At 27.3% G+C, this 13,425-nt stretch overlaps 1 long non-coding RNA gene across 2 annotated transcripts in view; it reads left to right on the top strand.

Moving 5' to 3' along the window:
• The first annotated feature begins 5,694 nt into the window (after window positions 1–5,694).
• LOC114126693 (uncharacterized) overlaps window positions 5,695–13,425 on the top strand; it is a 179,344-nt gene continuing 171,613 nt past the window's right edge. For both annotated transcript variants that reach the window (XR_007604475.1, XR_007604474.1), the window contains exon 1: window positions 5,695–5,837. This is a non-coding gene — a long non-coding RNA (uncharacterized LOC114126693). The remainder of the gene's footprint in view (window positions 5,838–13,425) is intronic.

Genomic DNA, 13,425 nt, shown 5'->3' with positions numbered 1-13,425 from the left:
GCCCCGGCCGGGTGACTGCGCCGAGAAAATGTAAATTAGACTATACGGTAGCAATAGCTTGACCTACCATATAAGTATATTATTGTGTTGTATAATATTATTATTAATAAATCACGTGTGCCTGGCGCCTGCACATTGCTACTGTTATATAAATAATAATAATTGATTTTATAAACGTGCCTATACATTGTGTGCAACGCAAGTTGTGATAAATACTTTTTTCTGAGTAGGTTTTGATTATCGTTATTGGCTTATCAATGTTTATTGGAGTGAGCAATAATATTTTTCCAACAAATTTTTTCGAAAAATCAAAATCAAAATTATTCAATAAACTCAAACACTTCATATAGTTATTTATCTATAAACAAAAAGAGTTATATAGTTATATACTGTGCAATTTTTTTAAGTTGTTATTTGATACTTCGTAATTGATATAATTTGGTTAGGGACTTACATAACTGCTACTTTATACACACTGATCGTCCAAGCCCCATTCAATCCTAACTTAGCAGTACATTTTTTATTAAGGTATTATATTGTATATAAATTACCTATTACGATTATATATTTATACGCTGCAATTGCGATTTCTGTGCAAACGATATACGAGTAGGTAGTTAGCCAGATATTAGTAACATTAAAAATTCGTACTGCGTTCGCTCAAATTAACATGTTTACATTACAGGCTAATACCTATTACATTCTACCTACTGTAATATTTATTTGTCTAATGTCCATCACGATAATATAAATACAATAGAAATTGGTCTAAAGCGAAATTTCTTTACATTGTTTTCTTTCTATAAAATAATTCACAATTATCTACTACTATTATATTGGTGCACACTGCACATTTTATCATTGGCCAATAATGCAATAAATTGCACACTTTTCCTAAAAACGGTTCTTAAAACAGTATGTGTAATAATGACTTTTGTACATTCACACCACACAATGCCTTATAGAATAATAATTATTGTCATTTTAATAATAAATGTTTACGAGAAAAATATAAGAGATTTTTTGAGATCTCAAGACAAAAGGCAATTTTATGCTCTGTTGAGTTTGGTGTGTTACATCTTACATTATGAGTGCATATATTATTATAATTCTATAATATTATGTATACTATCCCGTGAGATTTCCAATGTAATTTATTAGAAAAAATATGGACATAAATAATTCATTTTTAGTTGAAAAAAAAAACGAAATATAATTAAAAATAGATATAATAATAGTCAAATGTTATTAAAATGTGTATTATATAATACATGTTATGCTTAACATGATTTTTTATTTTATTTTAAATTTTCAGCCCTATTTATTTTAATAAGCTATTTGTTTGATTATTTATTACTAAACTTAATATTTATGTCTACAAATCATTAGAAGTATTTTAAGCACTCAAATATTATACTTTAATATAAAATATAAATGTAAGAAAATAAAATCATATTATTGTTAAGAATATTTTCTATTTGAAATTCATTTTGAAGAAAAAAATATTTTTGATTAAATCAATGGTTGGATCATACAATGTACAACATTTATAAACTATTGAAATTTAAATAATATGAATTAATATTTAAAAGTTATATATATATTATATACTTAAAACTGGTATATACATTTTTTTATATTTAGGTGACTTATATAAAGTTTTAAACGGTTATAGTATGTCCGTATAATCAATTTTTATAGCGAATAATGTTGTAGAAAACACATCTCACTACATTGAACATAGCGTTAAAATACATTTAAAAATCTACGGAATTCAAAATACACAGTTTTTTTTTTAAAAAAAAATATGTATATTTATCTATTTCATATTATACAATCCCACATATAAACTATAATGTTTATTCATTTATATAGTTGAATTCAAGCAACGACTTAAACATTTTTTTTTTTTTTTAATACCTACGTAATCTCGTAAAGCATTTATATTATTATTATATTATTTATCAAACACGAGTTTGAGAAGAATGTAGTTTTACGAGGATTTACAAGTAATTGATCATTTATTATATTGTATACCAGCAATTTGTACAACATAATAAAGACGTGCAACTGGGTCTGAATGGTATCCTCTGTACTACAGATTCTGTAGAATATCGTATTCGAATTATGTACCTTTAACGGTAATGAAAGATGTAAAATTGGAAATCGCCGCGTTCATCCGTGTCAACGAGGGCTCTTGAACATTTCGTTTTGCACGCGCAATTATACTATACCCATGATAAGCTTTATACAATAAGATAAAATTAATTTTAAAAAGCTATCGAGCAATTTCTCAAAGCGGATCGCGTTCCTTTTTTAAGCTTTATAGATACTTGAACGGTTTTGAATTCATCCGGTGTACGGTGGTCGTTAAACATTTTTTTTAAAAAAATCATTCTCAGTTAGTATTAACTATCTACTGTGGTAGGTAAACGCAATCGAGATTTCACTACCACAGTCTTTGCCGAAAACGAATCGGTATCTGTTTAACCGTGAAAACGTTATTGAAAATCTGAACAAAAAGAATTAGATTAGTAATAGCTATATATTATATACATAAGACTGCAAAACAGCTTAACCTAAAAAACTATAATACGTATTTTTTTTGGCACTTTGAAAATAATTCCACCGTTGTCATAAAAAATTATGTACTACAATTTTTTAGAAGGTTATTGAGCTAAATAAATAGCTATTTAACCAAAGTTGGGCATCATAATATATTATGTACTTAATACTAACACAAATAACTAGAAAACATTTTATACAATGCTTTTAAATATTTGAGAAGCAGTATTTAATACATTACTTTTTGTATTGGATAATTTTTATTTTAAGTATCTATAATAGGCAATAGACTATAGTAAATAGTTATAAGTATATAATTTTTTCATGTAATAACTTTCGAATAATTTTGATTTTGATCCATTTTTATCTATAAATTATGAATCAATTTTCTATGAAACACGTTTGTCAAATAAAATATAAAATTTGTCAATTTTTAACCCTTTTTAATTAATTCTTTCAATAATTTTATGTCATTATATGCATGTAGGAAACTATTAAAATAATAATTTAACCGTATTTATTAAACTATTTTAACTAATAACTTGACCGAAATCAAAATTTATACTAGTTTTAAAAAGTATTACAACGTGTAAACATTTGTCCATAGGACGGACTCTCTTTAAAACGGATAAAACTCGTAAGAAATTATCAATTAATTTTCTTGTTCATGCGAATAACTAGTATTCTTGTGTAAGAAAAATTACACTTTGCATAATGTTATATATAATACAAGCTATCGTGTAAAGAGGCGGTGAACGCGAACAAACGGATATACCACACTACGTACGCGCAATATCCACATAGGTAACTCATCTGCAGTAACCGCAGGACATCTAAACCTGCAGGTTACCGTGGTCGTGGTCGTGGAGGCTGCGGTCTGTTTTGGACGAGAACTGATGGGTTCGGTATAATATAGTGGTAGCGAGGAAACCGTTCGTAGGTAGTACGTGTAATATATATTATAGTCATATTATATAGGTAGACATAATAATATAATAATATACATAGGCACTATTATAGGTAGTATGTCGAGAACGATATTTCACGTCGGTTGGCAACTGTCAACCGGATGATTGACTGTCCTCCGGCAGGTCCTCATCTTCAAACCCCAAATTAACGCGACCGAACGTCGGGGAGCGGCACTCCAGCCTGTGTAATCTACAATAATAAATAATCACGGTTTTCGCTCTTTCTTTCTCTCTCTCATTATTTTATTGCTCCCCTATTTTTGCCTCGTCCTCCTCCTCCGCACGAAAACAATAATATTCGGACGTTTTATAATATTATTATGCTCGCCGGCGTATGTGAATAACGCACAGGAAGTCGCAACGGTCCCGTACCGACGGCGGTATCTCAGAAAATTGTTACCCAATTTAACCACGTTTTAACTGCAGGGGATCGTACCCGAAATTGCAGGGCAATATAAAATATCGTGTGTGTACGCCCGGTCGGCCGGATGCCCTCGGGTACAGAGTACCTATATACGCGTACGCGTCTCCTTCGCCGAACCCGTACAGTGTATATTTAACACGATATTATACACCGCCGGTCTCTATTTTGCGCGCTTATTTACTAAATTAACGTATTTATAATATTATAATATTTTATAAGCTTGTATTTTTTTCATTTTATTTTAATATATATTGTAATTTGTATTATATATTTTTAAATCCACTACAGTTTTATCCTACTGCCACGGCAGCCGTCGAGAGATCTTAAAAATAAACTTTTCATCGCCTTTTCACAAATCCACTCAACAGATCGACAAGAAACTTTCGATAAACGTCTGTATATATACTTACCTACTGTTTATATATATATATAATATACATTGACTGATTTTTTTTCGTTTAATTTCATTTCAACGTTGTCGTTGCTGTCTTACTTCTTCCTCCCCTCGGAAACGATCCGACGTGAAATTGAAAAGTACACTTTTCCCTAAAACGTCAATCTTGACAAAAATCTTCGACGGGCCTAAATGAAAAAAACGGCCATTTTTTATTTAAAAAATAAAAATCCATTTATACAAAATAAGGTTTTTTTCGTGAAATCTTCTACACAGTAAAATAATTAGACAGTTTTACATTGAATTTGTATTAGGCACTATACTTATTATTTAGTTTCAGATTTTTTCAAAAAGTATTAATATTTCTGTAAATATATATTTTTTTAACTTAAAATAGGTATATAGTTTTTAAATTTTGTTTTAATATTTTAAACAATAATTTATTTTTAATTTTCTGAATTTTTCTGAAATTTCTATGTATAGAAATGGAATTCCGAATAAGAAGTTAAATAGTTATAGATATAACTTTTAAGTATTAAAAGTTTTGGTGAGTGGAGGGAAATGACGCACAGCAGGGGTATAAAATATTGGTCTACTTATCCACTCACACGAACTTGAAATATTTATAACTATAATTAGCTAATCGATTATGAGTGTTTTTCATTACCTATCCCAATGAATAATATGTAAATAAGTTTTCAATGCTATAATTTATAATAATAATATAATGTTTTAATTGAACTCAGTTTATATACTAATACACTCTTATAAGACATATTTACTTACAATTGTTATTAAAATGTATAATGATTGTTAGTTCTATATGGAAATAATATGTACCAACTAATCATTTACCACTTAATTATAATTTATAATTAGTTAAAATACTAAAATGACACAACTTTTTGTATTATGAATACCTACCGATATTTTGCTATGTCGTATGGGCATAAATACCCACACAATTCTTTTCGATGTTAATAATTAATTTGTACGATAATACAATATTATATTGATCGGTACATAAAAAATAATTAAATATTTATTTTTTTTGTTTAGATATAATTTTCTATAATTATTTCCATTATTATATAGTTTAACCTAACTATCAAAATATCTATCTCCTAATATTTCTTAAATAATATAATACTACTACAGTAGGTATAAATTTCCAAAATGTCATAAAATAAATTATTAATTATTTTAAACACATGTGAGTTATTTTCGTATACAATGCTTATAAATAATTTATTTAAGTTTAAAACGATAATAATATTAAATACCTCTACCACTTCTTGTTCATTTCAATAAATTATCTGAAAATGGTTTCAATTTTTTAGGATTCTCGTCGAAGTATGACCAAAAATGTAAAACGGCAACAGCTCACCTGCGGATTCTAGCAGTAGCGTCCTTAAACCATTTTATATAGGATGGGCCGAGCTCAATACAATATGTACAATAATACACGTCAAGCGGTATACATCACGTACGTATTATTTATATTGCAGTACAAAATAAAAATCGTGTCACTTTATCCAAATAAAATTTGACGTTGGTTTTTGTGACCACAACTTTCATGAGCGCGTTACATTCTGAAACGTATGTATACTTTACCTATATAGGTAGTTCTATACCACAATTATACGTATATACCTTTTTGTATAATATATTATGCATTTTGCAGTTGTTGATCAATTGAATTATAATTTTCACTGTGCTTATTTTTAAAATGTTAACATATAAAATTATATTTAATTTTACAATATTGTAAGCATGCACATATATTAAAATTATTTTAAATCGTTATCATCGTATGAATATCCCTGCAAAAGTCTGAAATGTAATAACTAATATTCTCTAACCTAACCAAACTTGAGTGATCCTAATTAAGCCTCCATTATACAACGAATTATCAATCCCTCCTCTTCTCCTCCTCATTGGAAAATGTTGGCTACATCACTAAATTAGGGAGAATAATAGTGTTTTTTTATTTAAGTAGTGTATAAAAACATCCATTTCCATCAAAATGTTGAGCAAGAGGGTCTCTGTATCAACTACAAGGTACGCAATTCAAAATATATTATTATTATTATATTCGATATAACGTCATTACAGTGACGTTTCAATATAGGCGCTACAACCGGATATACATTTGTGTCATTTGTGTACTCACGGGCAAAAATAGACATTTCGATTTACTCTTGTCAGCATGCGAGTAAAACACTGTAGCTGTCCTAAAAAAATTATGCTTATACGTCCATGTATGCATATATTATTATAATAATACAACATCTGAGTACTATTTTGCTAATAAATAAAAATATTCGACTTTCTAACCAATTTTCTATGATTAATTCGTTGAGATGCGTTTTTTCTTTTTATTATGAGTATTTATATGACTGCAGCTTTAAAAACCATCACTCATGACATCTTAAGTCATAATAAATACGTGTAGATGGGTGTATACTTTTTTGAATCGTTCAAACAGGACCCACATGATATCATGTGCAAACTATTATATAGCTGATCGGTCTTTGGAAACAATTTTTGCTGTTTATTTATAACTTTATTACATAGATTGACTGTAGTTATTTTATTATTATGTATTTTTTTGTATAATATTACACCTCAGTTTCACATCTAAAATTATGATTATGGTTATATAATTATAATTATTTTTTTCCAAATTTTTAGCAAAAAATGTTATTATACAGTTTCGGAAGAGCTGTGGTTTCACCTATGCCCCGAATAAAATATTATATAATATTATTTAGGTATATACCTAATATGATACAATAATTTGTATAGACATTTTATTTTATTCATTGAGTATGTATTATCGAGCATTTTTGGGAACTTTCGCTAAAACTTCATAATATTAAACGAAATAACGTATTTCATTTTTGCGGTATTATTTTTCCAATTTCACTCGTATCATGTAGTAATTCAATCATTATAATATTATCGTTTGACGTGTAACATTAATTTTTGATTTCGTTTTAGTTTTTTCGTAATAATGACTGCTATTACTACTGTGCTTTTTCTATTTTAACATGATTTCTTCGCATGACATTTGACAGTTGCTATATAGTATATATATATATATCGTATATATCATAAACAGGGATACCAGATTATTCATTAAGCATGTTTATCCTTATTTTTTCCATTGATAAAAATTTATTCATTTTCTAATTATTTTTGAAATTTTTAAGTATACCAAATATGATGGTTATATTTCAAATATTTAGAATTTTTTACCATTTAAGGAGTGTCCAGTGACGATACAAACTTTATTTCTTTAAATGAGAACCTGCATTTATTTTAGTATTTTACAGTAAGTTGTTAAGATATGAATACCTTTTTTTAACCTTTATTTAGGTTTCTAAATCAAAATTTAAACGAGTAGTTTCTTAATAATATATTATCTATATGATAAGAATAATAAATAAACTTAGGTAATTTTACACAAATATTTTAGATGTGTAATATTTAATTTAGTGTATAAGAGTTTTTTTTACAAAAATTATAATTAATAAATATTAAATATTTTGATTATAAAGGCATCATAGCCCTCATTTCTCTCAAAACTACAAACCTATTATATGTATTACTTTATGCTATAGTCTATAAGTAACTTAAAAACTATACATATGAATATATAGTATGATTAGAATTGGAATTTCGATGTAGATACATACATTTTGTAAGAAAAAGTCATTTATCCATCAATTTACATTAAAAAAAATGGGTGGTTCTCGTTTAAAAATAAGAAGTTTGTGGTACCATTGAATGTATTTTAAATTGTATACAAAAATCTACTTAAAAAAAATAAGAATTTAAATAAATCTGTTATTTAAGGAAAATAGTGAGGGAATAAGTATATATATAATATATATAAAATCACCCTATATATAATAATGGCAGTTGTGGCATTATTTATAATGTATTCGTTGAAACAAAAAATAAAACCAAAATACTGTTTTCTAAAAAAAAATATCTGATTTATATTTAAAATTATTCAACACGTTACATAATTTATTTACCCGTCCTCGAACCTTTTTCACATTATAATATTATATCGATTGCAGCGAATATATAATGCTTTCGTAATATTATATAATATACTTCATTGCTATAATATTATAACTTAATATTATTACTGTTAAGTAGTTCAAATTTTCTATAAAATATCTATTAGTCATGTGTCCATTTGTAAAATATGTTGAGATTTTATAAATGTCTCAAAAAACACAGGTAGGTAATCGTTTCATTTTTAATATTTTGTGGCATTCATGATTTTATTAATGTTGTTTAATAACTCCTGATTGACCTTTATGGTTTCGAAAATAAAATATTTAATTGTAAAGAACAGTGGTTTTAATTTTAGACTATTGATGTAAATACCTTTATTTAGTTTGTTAAAATGTGTTGACGATTTAAAATGTTTTATTAAAGTATGTATTGATTTTTTGATACTTACTAAAATGCTGTAAACCCAAAATAACATTAAAAGTTGATTTGTTATTGATTTCAACACATTTGTGGTTTCAACTTGATTTATAAAAGTAATTGTTTACCTAGTTGATTTTGATTTTGACTTGAATACTTACATCAGGTTTTTTGTTATGTTTTTACCTTTAAAGTTGAATAGCCTTGTAGGGTTTTTGATCTTCCAATAGGATTTTGATAGAATTGTTCTGATTTTATTAATAATTTACCGGAAATGTAACTTTACGTATTCTTACAAAATTAACTGATTTTTTTATTATTAATTCATCTGTATTAATATATTTATTGATATGGAAAACTTATACGTAAAATTAATAAACTTAATAAAAAAAAGTTTTAAAAATAACTATTAAGTATGTATTATATATAGGTGGTATGGAATTAATTAGTAAAATATGTGCAGAAAATATAAAATATTTATAAACTATGTTATATTTACTCTTGAGCATTTTCATGTTTTACAATTTCACTTGTTGTCATAGACGTTCTCGAATTTTAAAAAATGAAACTAATTAGTCTAGTTAACAGCAAGTCATACGTTAATGTACAATAATGCATAAAATATAAAGATTTACTACAGTAATAATGTAGACGAATTATTTTTAAGTATAGCGAAATGGGTCATAAAGTGATCTCAAAGATTTATTTATCTTATTTTGATGAATAAAGAAACAACCAAAAAAATTATGTAATATTGCCATTTTGAAAATTATATACATAGTATAATAATAATAAAAATATAAATATAATGACTTAATTACCTGCAAAGCAGTCATCAGACCTAACCGGTATGGTAACGTGGGGTCTAAATATTACTTCTGCTGAACTTACTAACACCTGTCGTATAAAAGCCACTTTCAGTTCATCATGTATTCCTATACTAATTAAAACTTATTACCGAAGTAGCTTAGACAAATTGTGACCTCCGTAGTGATATAAAATTATATAAACGACCAATGAATTTACAAAAATCATAAAACCTAAGAAAAATTTTACTCGAAATCATTAAACCATTCCAATCCTGCAGCTTTTGTCAATAAACATAATATTAAGTATTGCTCCCTTACTAGCCTTCTCAAAACATCCACCTCCATTTTAAAAGAGACGAAGCCTTTAGAATTAAAGCCTACGCAGTAAAATTACTACCTAATTAATGCTCGCTCGTTAGTCTTATTTTCACATGTTTTTCCTGTTCATTGCGTACTTGTTTATCATTGTGATGTTATTCGTATTATTTTTTATTAATAGATTCTAATTCTAATTCATTTTATAAAACGAACAAATAATCGTACGATACGATTTATTATAATATTTATTCATTGGGCATTAATTGTATGTGTGTGCCGACTGGCGCCCTGGATACGCATATGTGTCGCGAGTGTATATATAGTGCGTTTGATAGACGGCCGCGGTGGACTCGACGGTCGCTGCGGGGTGGCGATATATTATAAAGTACCGCTGGCCGCTTTTGCAGTACCGCCACCGATTTTTCCCGCGTGTGAGGTCCTTTGAGCATAATATATATTTCACTGCGAAATACCGCCGCCGTGGGTTGATTTGTTGGGCGGAACTCGGGACGCCTTTACTTTTTTTTTTGTCGGTGACGCATTATATAGGTACATATTATAAATAGGTACAATCGAATCAGAAAAACATGAAAAAGCAATACGAGAGTATAAAATAGTAATAATATTGTCTTTATTTTATTTTACTCAACATAAATTATTAATTATAAAACTTTTGTTTTGCATATTTTTATAATAATATATTTTTTAAACACGTTTTGATATCCCTATAAGTATATGCACTCAATGTATGTATTGTATAATTTAAAATTATACAATAGTTTTGAATATTATGGTTTTTTTTAAATGTTATTCTATAATTTTGTTTTTTACATGTTTTATATTTATATTTTTATTTCCCTTCGGTTAAATTGTAGGTATCTATAGTATACTCGTATTTTTTTTTAAATAAAACTTTCCCAATAAAAACAACTTTTGTGAATTAGCAAAAAAGCAGATTTATTTATGGTTTTCTGATTCATGCATTATAATATACGTATTATATATATATATATATACCATTATTATTTTTAACAGTCGTTATCCAATTTTTTTAATCGTTATGAAAACATTTTTCAGATAGTTGCATATATTATGGATATTGTACACGTTCTATGTAGGTATACAGCTATCTGTAGATATCTTTTTTCTGCCTCGAGTTTTAGTATAATATGAACTACTGGTTCATGTAGTACCAATATTCAGCGAATTTCAATTAAATCAATGAGAGCACCAGATTTTCATGTATTTCATCTGCCCCTTTTTATCGAACCGACTACCTGCAGTATCATTGCACCTAATACAGGGGTACACGCAATTTTGACCCTTTAAATACTTATCCAGCTATGTAGTCACATTAACGTAACATGCTTTACCGCCTTTAAACACACAATCTAACCACCATTAAAAACCACAAACGTCACCACGTCTCGAATTCTCCCTCGGACTGCTATTGACTGACACTATAGATTGTAGTTATATAAATCTATGTAATAAACTTACGTCTTTTGCCTGAAAAATGTCAAAAACTGTTGGCTAGTTTTAAAACTCGTGTTCGGAGATCAATTTTGTGAATACTCAAACATCTCAAACATTGCAAAATGTGTAAACAATTATTACCTGCCTACCTATATTATATTTTGGTAAATTAGAAAAAATACAGAAATATATGATTGATAATTTGTGTAAACAAGCTATAATGTGATAATATAATATAGACTATAGAGCTTGGAGAAATTAAAAAGAAAAACAAAAATGTTCTTTTAAGCTATATTCTAATAAACAATTATACCTATAATTTGACAGGTAAATAATAATAAAATACCTAATAGGATATTTCATATTTATATAATATTTTATTCAAAATAGCTATGATACTAATAAATAATAAATGATATATATATATATTACGTAATACATATACATATATATTTCAAAATATAGTGGGAAATTGGCTGGGAAAAATAATATGTTGGCTCTCGTCATTTGTTTTAATGAAAAATGGGCTTTTTCGAGTACATCTGTTGTTACGTTTTACTAAGAACATTTGAAAATAAAGTTTACGATATTCTTCCCTTCGAAATTATATTTTTTTCCTGCGGGTATAGATTGACTTATTTCAAACATTCATTCGTTGTAACAATATTATCAATGTATATATAGAACATGGGTGGGTGTATGAAAGTCATCTAGCGGTACTTGTACTATGCTATAATTTTAAATTAAAAAAATTGAATTGGCTATCTTAAAATAATATTACTCTAATGAAATTTATAAATGTATACTCGTATGATTTATATAAAATATCTTCTTACATAATGTACTGCGTAGTAAAGTTGCGGTATTTGGTATTCCTAAATATTATTTTTATTAACATATTTGCGCACATCTATGTTTTGCTAGAATTAAAAAATATGCATTTTTATCTAACACTCGTGAAATACCTATGCAAAGATATACAATTCAATGGCCTCCTCCTTTCTTTCAAATGTAAAATAATGTAAACTAAACGAATTCAGAGATACAATTAAGAATATAAACGAGATACCTAAAAATTATTTGTCACTAATAACATTTCGTAATATCAAAGTTGGAGAAAAATTGGGTAAATGGAACTTAAAATTTCTGTTTTTAACTTTATCATAATATCGAATATAGAGTATATTTTTTGTCTTGATAAGCTATAAAAATCGAGAGCTATATATAATATTATAGATAATTCCTGAGCATTAGAAAAATTATACGCATGTGACATGTACATATCGCGTCACACAATACATACTTCAAATTGTGCATTAGCAGTATTGCGTGTTCCGGTTAACTATTCGGAGCTTATAGATGCCAAGAGTCAAAATCTTATGATGCGTGTAAACTGTATGGGTGAGGTACCTACCTAAGATCTAACTGTTTCTAGTATTTTTTTTTTTTTATTATTATTATTTTACATTATGAGTATTGTCGGTAAGATGCGGCAAGTCATTCGTCACTGATGCGCGAAAACACTGTGTGGCTTTCGTATACGTGATACTTGACTACTGTCGTGCACGTTCCATTATTTATTCACTGTCGATCGTATTTCTTAATAATAATATTATAATAACTGCTGCCTTGTACACCTATTTATTTTTACCGTTGCTACATTTCATCATTCATTGTTTTATGATTATTGTGAAGATGTTTTCCTTTTATATCGACATTGAGTTAGACGGATATATATTATATTAGCATCGGGTCAGAATTAAAAGGTGAACTCTGTTCTACAGCCCACATCATATCTTATGAACAATTTTTTTTTATGATTAATTATTGTTACAAACTTACAATACAATATCAAATTTGTATTCTGCTACATCAATTATATGTTGAACAATTTGGAATACATTTGTCTATTATCAAACTTTAATGTAAATATGAATTAGATTTTTTCGGTATTAAAGTTGTTTAATAAATATGAGTTCTTAAGTACAATTTTACAATTAAATGTGCTATTTAAAAAAA

The sequence above is a fragment of the Aphis gossypii genome, chromosome 2 (genome assembly GCF_020184175.1).
Source record: "Aphis gossypii isolate Hap1 chromosome 2, ASM2018417v2, whole genome shotgun sequence".
NCBI classification, from domain to species: Eukaryota; Metazoa; Arthropoda; class Insecta; order Hemiptera; family Aphididae; genus Aphis; species Aphis gossypii.
The sequence above is the reverse complement of the archived record's forward strand: the minus strand, read 5'-3'. Positions and strand labels throughout refer to the sequence as shown.